General features: G+C 40.1%; 1 protein-coding gene and 2 long non-coding RNA genes across 4 annotated transcripts in view; 1 reads left to right on the top strand and 2 right to left on the bottom strand.

The window, feature by feature from the left end:
- LOC310717408 overlaps positions 1-13,485 on the bottom strand; it is a 216,760-nt gene extending 203,275 nt beyond the window's left edge. The window contains exon 1 of the long non-coding RNA XR_014530825.1: positions 11,753-13,485. This is a non-coding gene — a long non-coding RNA (uncharacterized lncRNA). The remainder of the gene's footprint in view (positions 1-11,752) is intronic.
- Positions 1-22,173, bottom strand: part of eef1da (eukaryotic translation elongation factor 1 delta a (guanine nucleotide exchange protein)) — a 78,800-nt gene that overhangs the window by 36,650 nt on the left and 19,977 nt on the right. The gene's annotated exons all lie outside the window — the stretch shown is intronic.
- On the top strand, positions 14,969-16,037 carry LOC310717404. Of its 2 annotated transcripts, XR_014530819.1 has the most exons (4): positions 14,969-15,006; positions 15,179-15,508; positions 15,603-15,911; positions 15,989-16,037. It is a non-coding gene; the product is annotated as an uncharacterized lncRNA (long non-coding RNA). The 2 variants fall into 2 exon arrangements; XR_014530820.1 differs by lacking the exon at positions 14,969-15,006 and having other exon boundaries at positions 15,157-15,508.

Raw genomic sequence — 22,173 nt, 5'->3', positions numbered from 1 at the left:
ATAAACAAATTTAGACTGGCAAGTGCTTTTGCCGAATGTTCTCCCTCAGACACCTTGAAACCTGGTCAAGTCACCCCTCCTGGTTCACTGCTAAACTGTGATTACTTCTAGGAGTCATTCTGCACAATGAGTCCTACACTTAAAGAGTCAGGATCAAATGATTGTAGAACCCCTGTTTGTACAAAGTTTTATGACAGCATCCTGTAAGGAATAGAAAACTGGTAGATTTTCGTCATGGATTCTATGTATATTAATTAGATTGTTACCATAAGGGATTATTTCTTTACAGCACTCACGTTACAGTATTTATCTCCTGAATCTTGGCCAGAGTCAGAAGCACTACATTAGGAATATCCTTCAAGGGAAGATTTTTAGCATCTTAAAGGTGTCCAGTTAAAGCAGGGTTCAACAAAAGGTTGAACAGAAAGACAGACAGGCAGACAGATAGACAGACAGACAATTGCCCAGATACCATTCAGAGTTTCTCCAATATCTCAGAAAAGTGGTGTTATTGATCTTACAGTTATTTTCCCAGTACTACTGTACATGAACCAGCAGCATTATATATATAGATGGAAAAGGTTGATGACAGGGTGGAGTAGGACAGCACTGTGGATACCCTGTGTTTCCGTCTGGTTCTTGCTCTCTTTCTTCTTGGTCTGCATGCACAGCTCCTGAGCCTTCATGTGCTGAGAGATGATGGCACAGTCAGAGTGGATGGCCTCCACCTGCAGCCCAATCCATATGAAAAAACATATCAGACCCGTAACACTTAGAGGCATAATATAATAATACTACAACACACTTTCTTTCCTGTCTGGAAACATGGTTTAAAATTAAAAATTTTTTTAAATGAAAGTGCAGCATCTTGGGATGCAACCATGTGCCAAGTTTGTTTAATGGAGTAATATCTGTTAAAGAAATCTATAAAATCCACTCAACAGAGTTGCAGGCTGATTTATCTAAAGTTTGTAATCTAGTGTACCAGTGTAGATTTATTATTTTTATAGATAGAGACTTAAAGCACTTTTGTACGTTGCTCTAGACAAAGGCGTCTTCATTAAGGCGATCTGTCAGTAGCATGGAGGTCAAAGTAGCTGGATAATATGTAAATGTAAAAAAAAATGGCTATATATCAGACTCATATTTGATATAAAAAAAAGTTAATAAGCATCCATTTTTAATAGCTTTAAAAAAAAATAAAAAAAAAAGAAAACCTGTCTTTAGAATTATAAAAAAAGACAACAAACTGTTACTTAAAAAAAAAAGGATTTTTATTGTGATTTATTTATAAAAAAAATACTTGATTTCTTTTTGTTAAATATTAATAACTGTATATTCTTTATATCTTTAATTTTTCAAAATAGAACCATTTAATATATTAGAATATTTTCAATAAATATGTAATATAATTATAATAATAATAATAATTAATATTATTATTATTATTATCAATAGTAATAGAAGTAGTAATAATAATAATAATTATTATTATTATTATTATTATTATTAGTAGTAGTAGTAGTAGTTATAATAATCAATATGAAGAAAGACATACATTTACATGATTTTAGTTGTTAACTAAAGTTTTTTTTAAGGGATTTATTTTGCAAATGTATAAGCAGCTCACTTAAAAAAAAAAAACTATATATATATATATACAAACATTCAAAACTTATAAAGCAGAGAGAAGAACTCACCGTTCTCCAGAAACAGGTGATTATCCACACATATAATGTGTCCATGTGCAAACTGGCCATAACAGACCCCCGAGATCCGAGTGGTTTTTATGTAATAACCCCAAATAAATCCACCTTGTAGTCTGGAACACGATGCTCGGACTGACCTCCTCACTCAGAAAAGCGCATCATGCAGGAGAGACTGCAGCTAAGGGCAGGAGAGACACACACACACACACGCCGGCTCACACACTCATACACACATACACACACACTAGCTGATACACTCACATATACTGTACACCAGCCTTTTCTCTGACACACAAATACATACACAGGATTGTACATACTCTGGCTCTTACACACACACACACCGCTTTAGTCTCAATTCACACACTGTCCTAATAAAGTGTGCTTCAAGATAGTCCACTATATTAGAGGATATTTGATTCATACTTTGCTTAAAAGGAGTGTACTGTAGTAAGAAATATATCTCAGGTGACCTCGGAATAATTATTACTTGGCTCAATTTCACTAAGCATTCATTCAGTTTTCAACAAAATTATGAACACAATTCACTGATTTTTACATACAGTCCAATTTTCTTAGTCTTTTGCGTGTCGTTTTGTGTCACGTTTTCCTGTCAGAAGACCTGCCATGTTCCTGTCATCCTTTAGCATGCATGTGTTAGTCTTTATCATGTAGCAAGAATTGTTTTTAATCCAACGTGGGCATCAGTCCATGAGCAGCACTTGCGCTTGTTTTGGTCTTGGCACCGTTTATTCTGACTGTTAATTATATCTTAGCAGACGGAAGCTTGCGATTGCAGTAATTTCGACATGACAAGACTGTGGCATGACCACAGCTTGATGAAACGCACGATCGGAATTAGAAATCCTGGATTTAGAAAATCAAAAAAGCAGCCAGATAAAAACAGTTGTGGCAACATGTTTAGTGTTTAAAGGTTTCACTGTGATGTTTCGTGATAAATTGAATTTATTGAATAGAGGAAACGTATTAATGAAAAATGGCTTAAAAAAAAACAGTTATACAGATTTATATACAGACACCGAACCTGGTGAGGCGATTAGCGTGACAACTTCAAATCATCTCAGAATTTTTTTTCGAAATGAGTCATGTGAACAATACAGCAAAAAGGGTACTTTTATGAGTTATGGAGGGAAAAGGAGTGTTTGTATGACGTTTTTATTATCGAGGCATTTCATGAACAAAATGAACGCTACAGATCGTTTTTGTTTGCTGCTAGCTAGCATTAGTGAGAGAACACAGTGTTGTGTATACACAGCGTATGTATATTATGTACTGTATATAAGGTCTTTAGCTGAAATGTCTTTAGACATCAGCAGAACTGAAACCAGCAGGAATAAACCTGAACCACAGCAAGCGTAAAGCAACTTTTGCAAAAAGGTTTGTTCCGTTTTGACAGAAAAAGTCCAACATGCCTTTACGAAAGACATAAACGCCAGCGAAGATACACACTAGGATGGACAAGCGGTAAGGTGTTGGCCCAAAGCTTTAATATGCAGTTGTCTTGGTGGGTTCAAAGCCCACTTGTAGTACAAGCATGAAGTCACTTTGCAAAAAGGTCCTTTTCTTGATTAACACAAGCTCAAGTTTTGTTATTAAATGACTACATTTAATAACACACACACACACACACACACACACACACACACGGAGACACACGCACAAACACACACACAAACACAGAAATACTAGCAAATACTAGACAATTAAAAAAAAGAAAAAACCTGAGCGAAATGAATGGGAATCGCCATAGGAAAATGCAGAAATTCACCTTTCTATCCACAGCTCTATTTCATGGTCTCTTTACTCCACCTAGTTGGCAACAGTAAAAAACGCAAATATAAACTCTTTCCAACAGAGGTCACTAATAACTTTTAAGAATGCATGCATATATAATGTAATTTTGGAGCAATTAAAAGATGTCGTTATAATGGGAGTCAATGGGGGAAAATCATCAAAATAATTTCAACTGATGCTGTAAAAAGACTAAGCACGCATAAAAGTCAGTTTTTTCCCAATCTTTCACACATCCAAGCCTTTGATAAATGGTAAAAAAAAAATCCAGCATACAATTACGTTTTATATCAAATTTCAATTATTTTGTGTGATTTTTTTTCCATTTCTGTGACGTCTCTAATTTAATTGGCAATTAAAATTAAAAATCCTTGATTAAATACCATTTTTTTGTAGTTTTGATTAGAACTGAGGTTGATTAACAGATTTAAGTGAAAAAAGTGGAAAAAAATATTGATCTGACATTTTTACAGCACTTACATTTAGTGGCTTTTTTCAGCCCGAACGAAAGATCAGGATGGATGCTGTACGGTTGGGCAAAGGATATATATATATATATATATTTATATCCTTATAATTATATATATACACACACACACACACTTACTCACACACACACACACACACACACGCACACACATGCACACACATACAGATATATACATATATATAACTCACAAAATCGACCATTTTAGTATATCGTCTCAAAGGACGATCTACTATAGAAAATATTATAGAAAATATACTTGGATATATTTTTATATATTTGTTATATATATATATATATATATATATATATATATATATATATATATATATATATATATATATATATATATATTCCCTAGTTGTTTTTCCCGGCACAAAAAGTTGCCGGAACATACCACTTTCTTTGTAGGGGTGAACAATATGTTTCTAAACTTTCGTGTTTTGCAAAAATGTCTCTCTCTCTCTCGACTCATTATCCGATAGATCAAAAGAAAAAAACATCTTAACAATACATTCACTGTTTTAAATCAATGCATGCCATCCAATATGCGACTAAAAGAATTTGGCAAATTTGTCGGCCTCCCCTCTTTCGTGGATAAGTTCAGCAGGCCGTACGAAGCGCGCCATTTTCCGAGCAAACTGTGGTGTGAGAGAATTTTAGAAGTAAGTGAAATAAACTGTCTGTATGGCGACAAGGTTAAGGCGGTGTGTTAAAAAAAGAAAAAATGTCGGTTATAACTTGTTTCTAGAGATGTTTAAAATGTTTTAAAGTTGGTTTTGTCGCCACGTGGCTGGAACTGAAATGGCTTGAAGCTGTCAGGAAGTCTATCTATAGCCGGAGACACTGAGCTGAGCAGAGCACATACCCGCTAACCTGATACTTACTTCTAATTACAACTAATACAAATATATATAAACACTTATTTACATATATTTATCTAAACATTACAATATAAACACTTATTTACAGTTGTGGCAACATGTGACCGTGCAAAAACTCATAACTCGCACTATACTCTATATATATATACTCATTTTATATATTTATATATATTACATTACTGACTGAATAATTATTCAACAATCAAGCTAAATTTGTAATTTTATTATTATTTTTATTATTATCATTAAAGATGTGGTGCATAACTTAAGGAACTCAAATAAACATTGCCCCAATATAAAGTAATATCAACTTCATTCACATGGATTTGCATGCAAACTTAAAGTTTATAAAAATACATTTTACTACTTTTTGGATATCTATTCAATAACCAAGCCTATTATTATTATTATTATTATTATTATTATTAATAATATTATTATTATTGTAATTGTTATTGTTCAGGATTATTCTGTAGGCATCAGATTTATGTTCACCTTCGAGAAAATTCTTTGGAAAATCCGTCATTTATTTATTTATGTTGCACCACGACGCCTCCGAGTTCTCGATTCTAATTGGTTGGAGGTTAAAGATCAATCAATATTAACCTTTGTCCAACCTTTGTATCCATCCTGATCTTTTGTTCGGGCTGAAAAACGCCACTAAATTTAAATGCTGTAAAAATTAATCCAGGATTTTTTACTTTTAATTGCCAATTGAATTAGTGACGTCACATAAATAGGAAAAAAACACACACAATAATTGAAATTTGATATAAAATAAAAAACTGGACTTTTATATTTTTTTTACCATTTATCACAGGCTTGGATGTGTCACAGACTGGAGAAAAACTGGCTTTTATACATGGTTAGGTTTTTTGCAACATCAGCATGAATTATTTCCATCCTGATCTTTTGTTCGGGCTGAAAAAAGCCACTAATTTTAAGTGCTGTAAAAATGTCAGATCAATATTTTTTTCCACTTTTTTCACTTAAATCTGTTAAATCAACCTCAGTTCTGATCGAAACTACAAAAAAATTTGTAATCCAGGATTTCTTTTTTTGAGCTCGCACCTCAACAAAGCAAAAAAATCGACCGAGTGACCGCTCGTACCTCGGAAAACTCATACATTAATGCACTCGTAGGTCAAGGTACCACTGTAGTTGTGAAAGGAAGGAGGAAGACAGTGAACAATGACTTTCTCGGTCGGCTACTGTTTAGATACAAGCCGTTGTAGCGCGTTGAGTCTGGGTGAAGGGAGAGCTCACTAACTCCAGTTACAACAGAAATCATATAAGCACAGACAGGTTTCCAAAACTCGTGCTTTTTTCTTTTTCTTTTCAACAGCGTTATGGGTTAGTCAAAGAAACTCCTGGGTCTCCACACACGCAGTAATACCGGAAGAGCATGCAGTGTCGGTGTAACACCGGTCTTTTCCCAAAATACCCCTATGCTCCTAATAGAAGCGCAACATATTTCACCCGTTACACCGTGTGTAACGTGTCTTTTGTTAAAGCCTGTGTAAAGTACATTAGTGTAGACAGGTGCAGCTTATAGACAGGTGTGCACGCAGGGTTTCTGGAACAGGACCAGTATAACTGTGCGATCTGCCAGGAGGAGCTGAAGGACCCGGTGACGCTTCCCTGTGGCCACAACTTTTGTAAAGCCTGCATTAATGGATATTGGGACCTGGGAGATTATGTTTGCCCTCAGTGCAGTCAGAGCTTCACTACGAGGCTCTACCTCCGCACCTGTGCAGAAAGTAAACAATTCGTGGAGAGCAGTGAAATGAGCCGGCTGTGGATTTCAATTCTACACCCTGTATTGTCTTTTCACTGCTCAATCCCAGAGAGCAAATTTTTTTCTGGGCCACAAAGGGCTTGTCAGGCTGCAGACGCGGAAGCCGATATAATCCGATCATTGTCCTTTTATTTCAAAAAACCGTACAACACAAAAACACTCATAAGCCGTTGAAAACAACAAACAAAGACATCTGCTCGATACGCGTTGTCCGCTATGAGTTCGAATGTCCCAAGCATAATCCATAAAGCCTTCGGCAATGAGTAATCCAAGTCGGAAGTGTAATTCGCATATACAGCCGGCGGTCGAGCAGCCACGCGATTGTCAAGCTTGACAATATAACGACCGACAGCCTGTGACTCAAGAACGTGAGTTTATGTAGTCTGATCTTTCATGAGCCACAGCTGTCGGTAATCTTGGGAAGCAGCGTGACTGCTATCGAGGGGGGCGTGGCAGGGTGGATCTCTGACAGCTACAGACGGGGGCGTGGCAGGGTGAATCCCTGACAGCTACAGAGGGGGGCGTGGCAGGGTGAATCCCTGACAGTACCCCCCCCTCCAGGGGCGACACCTGACGCCCCAAAACCCACATATGCCAGGCGGGCCAGGGCACTCCGAGGAAGGCCTCCTTAGACGCCTGGGAGCAACGGAGGCCTGGTGAGCATCCTCTGCGGAGAGCCGGCATGGGACAACACCTTGCAGGAGGATCCGGAACGGAGCCACGCCCTCGGTGCTGACGGGAGGCTGAGTAAAGCCCCTGGCGGGGATTGGAGCCGGAGCGATCTCCATGGCGGGGAACCGGAACTGGACGCCAACCATGACAATGACCGGGGAGTGGAGGACGTCCCGGGCGGAGACCAGGAACGTCGTACCACCCTCTGAGGGACCTGGAGGACCGCCGTCGCCGTCAGAGGGACCTGGAGGACCGACGTCGCCGTCAGAGGGACCTGGAGGACCGACGTCGCCATGCGGGGATCCTGTGGGCGATCCGTCGTCCTGAAGAGGACCTGGGGGCGAGACGTCGCCCTCTGTGGAGCTTGGATGCGATCCTTCGCCCTGCGGGGAGCTTGGATGCGATCCTTCGCCCTGCGTGGAGCCTGGATGTGATCCTTCGCCCTGAAGAGGACCCGGGGGCGAGCCGTCGCCTTCTGCGGAGCCCGGGGGCGAGCCGTCGCCTTCTGCGTGCGCTGGAGGCGAGCCGTCGCCTTCTGCGGGCGCTGGAGGCGAGCCGTCGGCTTCTGCGGGCGCTGGAGGCGAGCCGTCGCCTTCTGCGGGCGCTGGAGGCGAGCCGTCGCCTTCTGCGGGCGCTGGAGACGAGCCGTCGCCTTCTGCGGGCGCTGGAGACGAGCCGTCGCCTTCTGCGGGCGCTGGAGACGAGCCGTCGCCTTCTGCGGGAATGTGGGGTGAGCCGTCGCCTTCTGTGGGACTGTGGGGTGAGCCGTCGCCTTCTGCGGGACTGTGGGGTGAGCTGTCGCCATCGGTGGAACCCGGGGGCAGCGGTTCAACTTCCCTTTCGCAGTCCTGGAGCCGGGGTGAGTGCAAAGGGAAACCCCTGGGCGTAGGGGCGCTCCTTGGGACCCTTAGGAGCAGATTGGAGCCTACTGAGCAGCCTGGAAATGAGGTGAAGCCTGCCTGGAGATCCACGAGCGGAGAAGGGCTCGCCTGGAGGTCCACGACATTAGTGGAGCTCTCTTTGGGACACTGAAGCGGAGACGAGCTCGTGGGGTCGCTCGGAGGCGGAGACGAGCTCTCGGGAGAAGCCTGGAGCGAAGACGAGCTCTCGGGAGGAGCCTGGAGCGGAGTTGTGCCCTCTTGAGGAGCCTGGAGCTGGGCGGAACCCTCTTGAGGGACCTGGAGCTGGGCGGAGCTCTCTGGAGGGACCTGGAGCTGGGCGGAGCTCTCTGGAGGGACCTGGAGCTGGGCGGAGCTCTCTGGAGGGACCTGGAGCTGGGCGGAGCTCTCTGGAGAAACCTGGAGCTGGGCGGAGCTCTCTTGGAGGTCCTGGGGTGGAGCCGAGCTTTCCGTGGGCGAGATGTCACCTTGGAAGGGGCTCTGGGATGTTGCGTCGTCTGGAGAGGGACTCGGAGGAGTCACTTCGCCTTCTGTGACCAGAGGTGTCGGCGCGGCGCTCTCGTGACGACTCTGTGGCGGGAAAGCATGCTCCTGGAGACTCTGTGGCGGCGCGGCGCTCTCGTGACGACTCTGTGGCGGGAAAGCATGCTCCTGGAGACTCTGTGGCGGGAAAGCATGCTCCTGGAGACTCTGTGGCGGCGCGGCGCTCTCGTGACGACTCTGTGGCGGGAAAGCATGCTCCTGGAGACTCTGTGGCGGCGCGGCGCTCTCGTGAAGACTCTGTGGCGGCGCGGCGCTCTCGTGAAGACTCTGTGGCGGCGCGGCGCTCTCGTGAAGACTCTGTGGCGGCGCGGTGCTCTCGTGACGACTCTGTGGCGGGAAAGCATGCTCCTGGAGACTCTGTGGCGGCGCGGCGCTCTCGTGACGACTCTGTGGCGGGAAAGCATGCTCCTGGAGACTATGTGGCGGCGCGGCGCTCTCGTGACGACTCTGTGGCGGGAAAGCATGCTCCTGGAGACTCTGTGGCGGCGCGGCGCTCTCGTGGAGACTCTGTGGCGGCGCGGCGCTCTCGTGAAGACTCTGTGGCGGCGCGGCGCTCTCGTGAAGACTCTGTGGTGGCGCGGCGCTCTCGTGAAGACTCTGTGCCGGCGCGGCGCTCTCGTGAAGACTCTGTGCCGGGAAAGCACGCTCCTGGAGACACTGTGGCGGCGTGGCACGCCCACGGGAACCTCGGAACAGAGCGGCACGCCTGTAGAAGCTCTGTGACGGCATGGTGTGCTCGCCGACGCTCGGAGATGGTGTGGTGCATCCACGAGAACCCCGGAACACAGCAGCACGCTGGTAGAGACCCTGAGATGAAGCAGCCCTCTCATCAAAACATTGGGGCTGAGCTGCAGGCTCATGGGAGATCCGGCACGGAGCCGCGTGCTCTTGAGAACCTTGGAATGGAGCACCTTCCTCCTCAAGGGGACTGTAGTGGAGATCCACCACCTCTATCCCCAACTTCCCCAGAAGCAGCCCGCTGAATTCGGCGAGTGAGCCGAATTTGCCCCCTTTGGCGCTCCATAGTGAGCTGGCTTTGGCAAGAACTTCTCCAGACAGGAGGGAAATACAGAGGGCAATCTTGGCTCGTTCGGAAGGAAACCGGGAAATGTTAACAGCCACATACTCGCCGATGCCTTGCAGAAATCCGCCCAATTCGTCTTTTTTCCCCAAGTAACGAGCCGGTAATCCCCTCGCGCTCTCTGAGGGGCGTGGCGCAGCCGCGCTCTCATGATCCGGCTTCTGTGGATCTGAACCGCGAGAAGCGGCACTGAGCTTCCGGAGGAAATCCGAAGCCGGGTTCAGCTGCCGATCCGTTGCGGTCGGAATCGCGGAATGGCGAATCCGCGTTCGGTATAGGTCGGTCGTTCTGTCAGGCTGCAGACGCGGAAGCCGATATAATCCGATCATTGTCCTTTTATTTCAAAAAACCGTACAACACAAAAACACTCATAAGCCGTTGAAAACAACAAACAAAGACATCCGCTCGATACGCGTTGTCCGCTATGAGTTCGAATGTCCCAAGCATAATCCATAAAGCCTTCGGCAATGAGTAATCCAAGTCGGAAGTGGAATTCGCATATACAGCCGGCGGTCGAGCAGCCACGCGATTGTCCAGCTTGACAATATAACGACCGACAGCCTGTGACTCAAGAACGTGAGTTTATGTAGTCTGATCTTTCATGAGCCACAGCTGTCGGTAATCTTGGGAAGCAGCGTGACTGCTATCGAGGGGGGCGTGGCAGGGTGGATCACTGACAGCTACAGACGGGGGCGTGGCAGGGTGAATCCCTGACAGCTACAGAGGGGGGCGTGGCAGGGTGAATCCCTGACAGGGCTGAGTTCAGGCTGTTCTTTTGGCTCACATACCACCACGGCTTACGGCCCTTAATTGGCTCTAAAGCTGCATGCCTGAAGTAATCCAGACTTTAGCCAAAAGCAGACTATGACTCAGCCACAACCCATTCACACCTCCAGAAATCAGCCTGTAGGCAAGAAATTGTTGTATCGTCCTTTCTAGCAACAATAATGGTTTGAATGTAATTTTTTTTTAAATACAGAAAGTTTTATTTAGTGCCACAGGATGAATCATGGCATTGTGTGTGATGTGTTTTGTTCAGTGTTAGGTAAATGGAAGGCCCGTCTGGCCGGTAAACAAAGCACTCTGCAGCAAGAGATTGAGAGTCTGACGCAGGATCCCAACACAGCGTCCAGAAACTGCACAGACACTCACAATAATTACATGATGCGTGTCGGAGATCCTGAGATGGGTGTTAGTAGTATGTACTGAATTCTACAGCAGGAGTGTTATTAGAAAAGATGCAGGAAATGGAATTAATGGTAAAACCTGACACACTTTGGGACGTCTGCTTCTTCTCAGAGATCTCATTTCTCTCGAGGTTTAATGTTATCCGATCACAGATTCTTTCAGGTCTTATTGTTTTTTTCCTGATGTTAGGCTGGTCCAGCTCCCAAACCCTTTGTGGATGAGGACGAGGACGAGGACGACTCTTAATCACTCTGATAAAAAAATCCAGCACTTGTGTTTAGCTCATGTGTATAGTTCCTGAAAATGAGTTTCAGAAAAGTCTTCTTCACTAGTTCTTAGAGTAACATACATTATTCATCAATTATGACGTTTTTATATTAATTTTGTAACAACATTGCCTGGGCTGTCTTCCTGTCACGTAGACTTATGTCTGTGACCAAAATGTCTGTTTTAACTATAGTTTACTAATACCAGTTCTTACACACACACACACACACACACACACACACACACACACACACACACACACACACACACACACACACACACACAATATCAGCCAATGTCATTATTTTACAATGTATTTAAAAACGTTTTTGTCCATTTGTAGTTACATTTCTGATAAATGTGCACAAAACGTTGTTATATGCTTTAGCAGCAGTAAACAGTTTTTTCTTACCTTTCTATGCATTTTCATTATAATAGTAAGATTAAAAAAAAACCCATCTAAAAATCTTTTCTAAAAAAAAAAGGTAAAAAAAACAGTTTAATGGTATCAAGAAACTAATAAGCTCTCTATCATAAAGTTCTTACTTCACAAACCTTAAAATCCCCAGCTTTACCTCTGAATAATAAAAGTGCTGACAGAGAATCTCCTTCCAAAACGTAAGTAAAGTAAGTAAGTAAAGATTTTTAATACTCACAGAAAATGTCACTATATCCACACATCCACACATCTGCAACAAAAAATAGTTTTTATTTAATGGCTCTGATAATCATTTTAATACATAATCAGTGTTTGCTCTGGAAATATTTTCAATAAAGCATGTTAACCAAAAGTATTATTTTTTTTCTACCCTTGGGTGACTGTTTTTGAAAACAGTCCTGAGTCCTTTGGGTTTTGCAATATTACACGCAGTGAAGCCAAAATCAACACAGTCTTCAAACACAAACGGATAAGAAGTGGTTTGTCAATTTATTTTACAATTTTATTTTAGTTAACAATAAGCTTATATGTAAATGATGATTTACATTTTAAAGATAAAAATGTAAGATTAAGGGGATTTCAATCCAAATTTGACAAATTTTAATGTCATATCCCTCTCTTGAGGCATGACACGGTTCCTGGTTGGCACAAGCGCTGCTTCCATGTGTTTTTGAGTCCATGGCATGTGATTTGTTTTTTTTGTTTTTTGATCTCACAAGTTCTAATGTGAGAAATTTTTGAGTTTTCTGGGTCTAGACTAAAGCCTATATGGCAGCATTGATCGAGTATAGGGAAATGATTCTTTTCACTGAAGTAAACTTCATAAAAGTGTTTATTTCTTTTAATTTTAATGATTATAGCTTACAGTTAATGAAAACCCCATATTCAGTATCTCAGAAAATTAGAATATTACTTAAGACCAATTAAAAAAAAGATTTGACACAGTTTGTCTACTGTAAAGTATGAACATTTAGAGCACTCAATACTTGGTCGGAACTCCCTTTGCATGAATTACTGCAGCAATGCAGTGTGGCATGGAGGCAATTAGTCTGTGGCACTGCTGAGGTGTTATGGAAGCCCAGGTTGCTCTAAATGTGGACCACAGCTCTTCTGCTTTTTTGGTGTCTACCATCTGTCTCTTTACAATACCACATAGATTCTCCATGCGGCTTAGGTTTGGCGAGTTTGCCGCTCAATCAAGCACAGAGATACAAAGGTCTTTAAACCAGTTGTCAGTTCTTTTGGCAGTGTGAGCAGGTGCCAAGTCCTAGAGCGGTAGCTCTTGAAACACTTACTCCAGCTGCAGTCCACTTCTTGTGAAACTCCCCAAATTCTGGAATGGGCTTTATTTCACCTTTTTTGTACCACATCTTTTTCTTTCCATTCAACTTTCCATTAATGTGTTTGGATACAGCATTCTGTAAACAGTTAGCTTCTTTAACAATGACCTTGTCTATTACCCTCCATGTGCAGGGTGTCAATGATCGTCTTCTGGACAGCTGTCAAGTCAGCAGTCTTTCCCATGATTTTCTTACCTACTTAACCAGACTGAGACACCATTTAAAGGCTCAGGAAACATTTGCTGGTGTTTTGAGATAATTAGCTGATTAGAGTCTTCACTTTCTTTTTACCTTTTCATAATATTCTCATTTTCTGAGATTTGGGTTTTCATTAGCTGTAAACCATAATCATCAAAATTGAAAGAACTAAACACTTGAAATATATCAATCTGTGTTTGTAATGAATGTATATAATATATAAGTTTCACTTATTGAATTGAATGAATGAAATAAATAATTTTTTCAAAGTTAATCTAATTCATTGAGAAGCACCTGTATTAATATATATATAACTTTGTAAAGCTGTACACAAGCATCCACAGACACTTCTCTCTGGTACTGAGAAACATTTTCAGGAAGTGCAACAGATTCTACGGGACCAATTACACCAAGAGGTAGGGGAGTATTTTCATTTACCTGCTATCATTAAACAGTGACAGGCTGTGGATTTCACACCTAGGCCTTTAGGTGTGTCTTATATTAATTAGTTCACCTCTTAATAGCATCAATATATAGCCACGGCTATAGAAAACATCAATGTTATAGTGATATGCAGTATAACAGACGGCTGCATGACAGGCAGGTATCTCATACAGCGAATATCAATGCCAATAATGAACACTTTGTTTTCAATGCTTTTTTGTAGACATTTTCTGAGCATTTAGGTTTTCCTGGGGATTTGAAATTAAGTAAAATTTTGTGTTTCTGTGTAAATTCTACATCAAAGAAAACATAAAAGTATAAAAAAAATATATAAAAAAAGCTTAACAGCTGTTTGGAACTGCTTTTCTTACAATGTCCAGCTTTCCAAATTCCTGTATTGTAAATGTCCTTGTAAGCTTCTAACTAAACTAATTGTTTCTCCTCTGTCAGTCATTGTGGAATGAAAAAAAAGGCTTAAGAGACTGTATGTATTACTGTAATATAACAATATAATCATGTGACATTCTCACTGTAAGGTAAGGACCTCAGGTGTATAATATAAGGAGTATAATATGCCACTTCTGTAAACGTTTATACACAATACCTTTTAAAACATCATGTTGGCATGTGTGAATAAGTGGAGATTCTGTATTACATTGGAACAGGGATGTTCATTTCCCCAACAATAACACTGGATAAAAAGTATTTTTTTTATGTCATTGGGTTGTCAGTTATAATAAAAGTAATGTAGTGAGCTGACATTTTACTTTTTAAGAAAACAGATGTCTTTTTAAAGAAAACTTCTATATAATAATCTTTCTTAGAATGTAATGAATAAAATCAGCAAACAGTTATTTGTTATTATACACAATGTAAAATGGTAGTGACCATTAACTTATTTATAGCTCTGACGGTGTGGTGGAAACCTCAGTTTAGAGTAGCACAAATGAAACAGCTAGAAAATCTGTCTGAATCGCAAGGTATGAACTGATGCCTGTTCCTATTATAGCAGCTACCTGTTCCTTTATCAGCTTCTCCTTTTCACTCTACTGAAATAAATAAGACGAACATAATACTAACTTCAGACACACTATGGTTTGAGACCATGTAGTATAGGTTGCTACTTGAGCTTCTACAGACAGAGGAACAAGTTCACAGAGGAACAGGACACAAAAAAACAACATTTTCAACATCAGAACATGAGCAGCATGAGCAGCATTTTTATTTTTATTCTGATCATTTTAAGTAAGTACATTTCTCAGGCATTCTTCTATCCTATTTTACATTTATATAAAGAATAAAGCATTGATACATCAAAAGCATAAAATACTAAAGTAATGTATCAAAGATCAGTGATATATTATCAAAATTGTTATTGTCACTGAGGACTAATTGTGTTTTTCTGTTTTGATTGCAGATGTTGTCATTTCTCATTCAGCATACAGACAGTTAAGTCTTCAAACTGGAGCATCTGTTACCATCCCATGTCCTTATGATAGGAAATATATACATCATAAGAAATACTGGTGCTATGATGCTGCTGCAGCGTACAATTACTGCACAATTCAGGCGTATGCCAACGAGACACAGGGGAAAGTGACAGTAACTGATAATCCAGCTGAGAGTCTCTTTACTGTGACTATGAAAGATCTCCAGACAGGAAACACTGGATCATACTGGTGTGCTGTAGAGATAGAAGGAATAACACATGATGTTATAGAACAACTTTATATCACAGTAAAAGCAGGTATTAAGTTACAATCTGCAAATAATTAGTTAATTTTGCAGTGTTATGCTGATAAAGATTAATTATACATAACTGACAATATATTTATGTTCAGATCCTGATCTGTCTGTGAGGGAGAGCAGAGTGAGTGGTGATGAAGGAGGCAGCGTCACAGTTTAGTGTCTCTACAGCGCTGCGTATCAGAACACACAGAAGAAGTGGTGCAGATTCAGAGACAGAAGCTGCAACTCAGTGAGGAGGACTGACACATCCCATAATTCAGCAGTGCACATCAGTGATGATGGGAAAAGTTCATTCAGTGTGCAGATGAGTGGACTGAAGAAGAGTGATGGTGGCTGGTACTGGTGCAGTGCAGGAGATCTGGAGGTTCCTGTTCACATCAGTGTCCGTGATCCACCTCCAGGTATCATCACAAACACTGATCCCTACTTTAACTAATGATGAGATAAAACTCACACTATTTATTTTTATTTTTCTTAGTTGTGACTACAGCAGTGACTACAATCCCTCACCATGTCACTACACACACGTAAGGAAAGACCCATTTTATTTAGACACGCTGTTTTTCTATGCAGATTTACAGAGTTTGTATATTTATTAACTTATTGAAAGAAGAATGTGAACAATTCCTTCCCGTGGGCTCACCACCTGCAGGAGGGACCGTAAGGGACGGTGCTGTGAGGATTGGGCAGCAGTCGAAGGCAGGGGCCTGCTTAGACTGCTGCCCCCGCGACCCGAATTACGGATAAGCGGGAGAAAATGAATGAATGAATGAATGTGAACAATTCTAAACTCAACACAAGCCTGAAACTATTACTAAATAATAATAAACCTTTTAAATATAAATAGTAGATATAAATAGGAATAATAGAGAAGAAAACATTAATATGAGGAAAATCATGAAAAGCAGCACATGGAGTTAACATCAACAGCATCATGGCACAGACATGCATCATTCTCTCTCATGCATCTCTCTCTCTCTCTCTCTCTCTCTCTCTCTCTCTCTCTCTTTCTCTTTCTCTTTCCTTCTATTCAGTTACTCTGCACTGCAAACATCACTTACAGTCACTGTGAATACTTATTTTAGGCAATTCCTCACCTCTGCGTTGAGCAATAAAATTCACCTCTAGCTGTAAATTATACCTTCCATAATTGTGCCTAAATAATGCTGAAATTATTTGTACTCATCCTTGTGCTAACCTGTAAGTTGGGTTTTAATGATGATCGAGCTCCTTAACTCATAATCAAGAACAAGAGTTCATGCTTGTTTATAATTAAGTGGCCAAACACATAAGTGGCTTAGACATTCTTTCTTTAATGCACCCTGTGACCATCTTGGATTTTGTCAAAACCCCTTTTTTCCCACTATAAATCTTAATCTATATATCAGCCAGCGCATTAAAATATTTTGTAACAGTGCCACCTATAGGTGAATGGTTACAATAGCATGCCATTCTTCCACCACTCCATGGTACTACAAGTACAGTTTACAGATTTCCTGTAGTTAATAACTTATGGATATGTATGAAGTAAATTATTTCACATAGCCAAGCCTTGCTTTCAGAATTTTTATTTTTTACGTTTTTAACAGATTCGTCTCACAGCCCACTTCAGGTAAAATCCGCTGTAGATTTTGCAGAGAATTAGCTCAACCTTTTAACACGTTTCTAATTTTATTTATTTCTCACCTACAGCAGCATCTGAGATTACAGCTTCTAATAGTAAAACCATGTGAGTGTCTATACAATATTCAAAATAATTGTGGGCCATGTGCTGCCAAAGCTTTAGCACCATCATTTCAATCAATTACTCTTGAATCCCTTTGTCAAATGTAATGCCTCTGCTTTCCTTTGACTGCTTAAGCCACAGTTTTTACTTATTTTTGCATGTGCAAATCATTGACTGATACTTGGCCCCCAAAATCCTGCTTGAAACTCTAATTAGTTTTAATTCCTCGTTTTATTTATTTTTTTATTCCCTTCCTGCTGTTTACTGCATTCGTCTCAGCTCTTGTGTTTTCTTGTGTTCACGTTTTTTGTTGATCTGTGTTTTACCACTTTATGAGATTTCACTTTGAAGCAGTTAACTTACTAACAAAAGTATTTATGGTCCTAAGAAGAATAAAATATACTTCTGATTACAACAAGGTGCATTAAGCAATAAGGTGGTGGTACAACAAGGTGGTGCTTGCAGGTAGCACACAGTTACCTCACAACTTCAGGGTCCATGATTTGAACCTGAGTCCTGGTTACTGTCTGTTCATTTTCTGTGACCTCTCAGAAGCATGGCAGTAGGGTAAAATTAAAAACCTTTCACACAGCAATTATTTATTCTCTTTAGAGACTGATGTACTCTGTTGTTGGAAGGAAACTGTGGGTGATGCCCCAGAAGAGTGGAGGGAATTATAAGAGTAAATTGGGACTAAATGTGGAATGTGATGTTTAAAAAGCACATACCACACTTATGACTGAGTGTCCACAGACTTTTGGCAATACAGTGTATCTATGTATTTTTATATATCAATCACCTCTGTGTATAAATGCAAGGATTGAAATGGATATGTCTAATGAATATTTTAATACATTTTGTTTTGTCCCTCGTTAATGTTTTACTTATAATAAACAAATTAGAAACTATATTATATAAATGTTTTAAGGTTTTAGCATGCCTATAGGGAGTTCAGCCTCATCATTTAGGATGGAAAGCCCATGTTACAAGCAGGGATAAACTGTAGTGTGGTCTGAGGTCAAATGCGTTTTGTATTTTCTTTGTGTCTTGGTGCTCTAAAGCCTGTCCGCATAGAAAAAAAACGGATTGGTCTTGTTAGCAAAAAGAGAGACCAATCAGGATACACTCAATCGATCTTTTGGTCTCTCAGAACCTGTAAAGTATAAGAATATTTGGGTCTCTCACACTATTTCAATAAAAAAAAACATGGAATTGTATTGTAATTTGCGGGTATCGGGGGCTGCTAGCAATATGCGCAAGTCTTCCGAAACTTCTGGGAATGGTGGGATGTCTGAGTTCAGGGAATGTGCAAACATTTAAATAGGACAGACTCAAATCAAAAACATAAGCGAAACAATTAAAAAAACAAATATACAACCAAATAAGAAGCCTTAATAACCACTAGTAACAAAATCAGAGATTTTACTTCAAGTTGTCTTTGTAAATAAAATCCTTTTTATAGTGTGTATGGCTGTGTGTGTATGTGTGTTTGAGTCTGCAGTGGCCATTTTTGTAGGATATGGGGTTTGTTGGGAACTGGAGTCTAAACCTGTCTAGGAGCTCAGAAATGTTGGTGTTATTAATGGCCCCCTCAGGGTGGTGCAAACACTTACAGCAGGGGTGTCAAACTCAAATTTACAGTGGGCCAAAATAAAAAAAAACTGAGACGAAGTCGCGGGCCAAACTCAATATTTATTGAAAAATTGACTGCAATTGCGCACATTTTCCGTCTCTCCAGATATGTAATTTTGAACCTTTTCATATGGAAACAAACTTTAGTTTTGCATAAACATTAAATCTGGAACAACCAAAGTTTATTATTCTAAACACATGAGAAATTAAATTTAAATAAAACACATATCTGTGATATTCGTTTCTTATTATGTCTCTCTCTATCTGTAGAATTACAAATTCCTTTATAATGTAAATCTTTTTTCACAGGCCAACAACAAAAGCAAAAATAATAATAATTTCCTTCAATTAAAAAAAAAGCAATCTTTCAACCATTAACAGTCCATGCCTTGGAGTAGGAAAAGTGCATAAAGACAACATTCTTTCAAGCTCAGTTTGCTACACTATGATTTACTCTGATTGGTTGAAGTCAGATACCTGGTATCATTTCTTAGATGCAAGTGCATCATGTCTGGGGTTTAGGCCCTGAGCTGAGGAACTCCTCAGGATTGAGTGAAGGTGTTCATCAGTGAGACTCCTGAATGGGGTTTTGTTCATCTTCATGAAAGAGAGCAGTTGCTCACAAAGATATGTGCTGGTGAACATAGAGAGATTTGAGCAGCTTGGGCACGGAGTTGGAGCAGTGTGTCAGGGAGGAAACATGGAAACTGTGCAGCACACACAGAGTCGTACTTTGACTCGAGCGTGTCTCTACACTGGAGTTCAATCAGCTCCATTTGGAGGTTGGTTGGTGCGCTTTCCACGTCAACCACAAACGGATTACTGAGCAGTTCAAATCTGCATTTCTGGGCTTCAAAGTCGGCAAATCGCTAACCCAAGTCGGGTAAATTCAGCGCTGAGTACGCAGAGTTTTTTGGCGGTCTCGACTGACACGCTAACGCACTAACAAGCATTCTGGGATTTGTAGTATTAGCGGTGTATGCGCTATATACTGGCAGGCCAGCTCTAATACACATTTGATATGATCTCGAGGGCCAAATATAATTACACCGCAGGCCTGAGTTTGACACCCCTGACTTACAGCGATTGAAATGAAGTAAACTAGAACATCTCTACCGAATATATCAAATGTTCGCATTGTAAGGCATGGAAGACGTCGTTTCCTGTTATAACAACTAAAAAACGTTTCTTCATCAGCTTTACTTTCATTTTACAGAAAGTAATAAAAAAAAAAGTCAAAACTTTTGCCGTGCTGTTTTTTTAACCTATGGTGAAGGTAACAGGAAGAGGAACTGCTTGAGTTTTGACACAGTAACAAGTTCACAGAAAAGCAGAATGCGAGAAAATCTACAAACAATTCCAACATGAGCTGCATTTACACTTCAGTGTCCGTGATCCACCTTCATGTATCACACTGATTCCTATTTTAACAAATAGAGATGAAAAACACTGAATTTTTCTTAGATTTAAAACTTTTTTTTTTCTTCCAAAAATATGAGATAAAAAAAATTTATATTGACGTATTCAAGCTTCTAATTTTCTGCCTTTTTCTGTTATGTTTTAAACAGATCTGCTGTGAAACATAATCAGATGTACATATTCACATGAGTGAAGCTGTGGTTCTTCACATGTTTCTAATTTTAAATAATTTCTCAGCCACAACAGAGGCTGTAGTGTCTAGCAGTGATGAAACAACAGAAGTGCAAACATTCTTTTTCTTTAACAACAATTCTGAATGTGGTGATGTTCTGTGCAGATTTGTACATTTCTAAACGCTTTTTATTCAAAGATTAATTTAATATTATTCTATTTATTATTATTATATTAATGTTAATTAAAGATTAATACTTAAATTGTTTTATTTTTATATTGCTTTTAACAATGGGCATTGTCCTAAAAACAACCTTACAGTAAGGGGAAGATTCTGGCCAAAGTGGGTGGTTGGAAACACACACACACACACACACACACACACACACACACACACACACACACACACACACACACACACACACACACACACACACACAATGGAAAACAGCAAATATACAAGTCAGGACCCAAACTCCAACAAAAAGCAGAGCTAAAAAAAAAAATAATACAAATATCCACAATTCAAGAGAGAAAATCTTGAACAATAAATTCTTAAACAATTTCTCAGACAAATGGCAAAATAAACAAAGTTTTAAGAGAAAAGGCTAGGAAAAAACAAACTCACAAAAACAAAGACTTATGTCAGGCCCATTAAGGAAAAACAATGGGAGTTAATGAAAGATACAAGAACAAAATGGCGACATCTGGTGGGGAAAAACATGAATCACAGAGAAAAAAAAAAGGGCCAGAAATCCCCCAGATTCTGACAATTACCAAAAAATTTTTTTTCTTGTCCTTGAGCCATGTTCATGGTTTCCCAAATTTTGGATTTATTTTTGGTTTCCTCAGCATTCTCCTACTGATATACCCCATGTCCCTCCTCTGCACATGTACAAACCATCTCAATCTCACCTCCCTCACCTTGTCTTCAAAATGTCCTACATGATCTGTCCCTCTAATAAACTCATTTCTAATCCTGTCCATCCTCGTCACTCCCAACGAAAACCTCAACATCTTCAGCTCTGCTACCTCCAGCTCCATCTCCTGTCTTTTAGACAAAGATGAGATAAATGGATGTAAAACAGCATTTTGTTAAAATAAGTACAGTTAAGTAAAGTAAATCAATAAAACACAATAAGGTGCACTTTTACAGAAATGTTATAAACGTAAAGTACACTGAATATGATTGTTTTTTTTTGTATTTCCCAAACACAGTAAATGATAACAGAAAACAACGGAGCAAAATACAGAGATATGAGTGAGGGTGCCCTCTGGTGGGTAATGTGGAGAATTGTCCATGTTAAATAGAAACTTATTAAGCAACAAGTTTCACCAAGTCAAATGTAAGACTTTAAGACCTTTTTTTTAGACAATTATGAATGAAATTTAAGACTTGAATCACATTAAAAACATACAAATACAGTGTTAGCAACTGGCATTTACCAAGAACTAAAATAAAATATCGCTTGAAATTCCCCATAACAGAAATTAAAATCTATTTTACATCTGTGGTACAATCCAACAGAGATTTGTGCTAATAACAGAAAGCTGATTGGCTGCTACATGTTGGTCTTATTTGCAGTTGCAATACAGGGAATTATATTTAAGCTAGCAAAAAAAACAAACTATTACACCTTGGAAACAACAACAACAAAAAAAAAAAATTCTAAAGTGCTGCAGGAGCCTTTCAATGAGTATTAAAGGTATTTTTA

This window comes from Silurus aristotelis, assembly GCF_946808225.1.
Source record: "Silurus aristotelis genome assembly, chromosome: 22".
Lineage (NCBI taxonomy): Eukaryota > Metazoa > Chordata > Actinopteri > Siluriformes > Siluridae > Silurus > Silurus aristotelis.
This window is presented reverse-complemented; position numbering and strand designations above follow the sequence as displayed.